The following is a 1,688-nucleotide window of genomic DNA, read 5'->3' as shown; positions in this document are numbered from 1 at the left end:
TCCACACAGTCAAAGGCTTTGGCATAGTCAATAAAGCAGAAATAGATGTTTTTTCTGGAACTCTCTTGCGTTTTCCATGATCCAGTGGATGTTGGCAATTTGATCTCTGGTTCCTCTGCCTTTTCTAAATCCAGCTCGAAACATCTGGAAGTTAATAGTTCACGTACTTTCAAAGCCTGGCTTGGAGAATTTTGAGCATTACTTTGCTAGGGTGTGAGCTGAGTGCAATTTGCAGTAGTTTGAGCATTCTTTGGCATTTCCTTTATTTGGGATTGAAATGAAAACTGACCTTTTCCAGTTCTGTGGCCACTACTGAGTTTTCCAAATTTGCTGACACAAGGAGTGGAGCACTTTCACAGCATCAAGTTTTAGGATTTGAAACAGCTCAATTGGAATTCCATCACCTCTTCTAGCTTTGTTCATATTGATGCTTCGTAAAGCCCATTTGACTTCACATTCCAGGATGTCTGGCTTTAGATGAATGATCACACCATCATGGTTATCTAGGTCATGAAGATCTTTTACTACATTCTAATAAGAGGGACTGATATTTGAGAAAGATTATCAGACATCCTCAGACTGCTCTTTGAACCAAGTAGTCTGCATACATATTTTGTGGTTACAACAGTTGAGCCCCTTCCATTTGCGAACTTTAAATTCTCAGTCACTAATATACCAACACTGCTATGAGTCTGAGATAATGTGAGCATCCCTGTGCCACTAATTCCTTACTTAGATAGGCTCTGGAGATTTAATCATTTCTTCTAAAGCTACACACTTTCCTTCTGTGACCTACAGATTAAATTTATATGTTGTGGCTAGACTATGAGCCAGGGCCTGAGGCAAGGCATTTTGGAGGATTTTGAAAGTATTTTTGGCCCTGGGGTCCACAGCAACTGATCAGTATTTGCTTTTTGAATCTTACTCAGTGAAAATCACTTGGTCACGTTCAACTCTTTGTGACCCCAGCCAGAATACTGGAGTGTGTAGCCATTCCCTTCTCCAGAGGATCTTCCCAACTAGGGATCAAACCTCAGTCTCCTACATTGCCAGCAGATTCTTTACCAGCTGAGCCACAAGGGAAGTCCAAGAATTCTGGAGTAGTTAGCTTATCTCTTCTCCAGGGGATCTTTCCAACCCAGGAATTGAACTCTGGTCTCCTGCATTACAGGTAGATTTTTTACCATCTGAGCTCTCAGGGAAGCCTGAGACTCAGTAAGGAGATGATATATAAAGCAACTATCCATATCCAGGAATCCAAATCCTACAGTTGCCCATGACTCCTAAAAATCTTGTCTCAAATTATCCGGCTTTAAGCTTTGATCTGACTCTCATGTCCTAAGGCTTTGGTGCCCTGGAGGATTATAAGACCCAGATATTGGACCAAAATCTGATGTATTTGTGCTTTAGTCTTTGACACCTTGTAATTACAGTGTGCTAGGAAATTTAATAGTCACTCTGTGGCTGAGGAGCTTAATTCCTCAATGGCCATACATAACAAGACATCATTCAAAACTGTAGCCTGTTGATATGCAAATTTCTGTAAGTCCCAAGACAAAGTCAATCCGAACAAGTGAGAGATGTCTCAAAACCCTGTGGTAACACAGCGCAAGAGAGTTGCACATTTGGACAAACAAACAAAACTGACTTACCTTGGCTAATGGAATGTTGATAGAGGCATCTTTTAA

Source organism: Bison bison, unplaced genomic scaffold (assembly GCF_000754665.1).
Source record: "Bison bison bison isolate TAMUID 2011002044 unplaced genomic scaffold, Bison_UMD1.0 scf7180017830365, whole genome shotgun sequence".
In the NCBI taxonomy this organism is placed as follows: domain Eukaryota; kingdom Metazoa; phylum Chordata; class Mammalia; order Artiodactyla; family Bovidae; genus Bison; species Bison bison.
Note: the sequence above shows the minus strand (reverse complement) of the source record.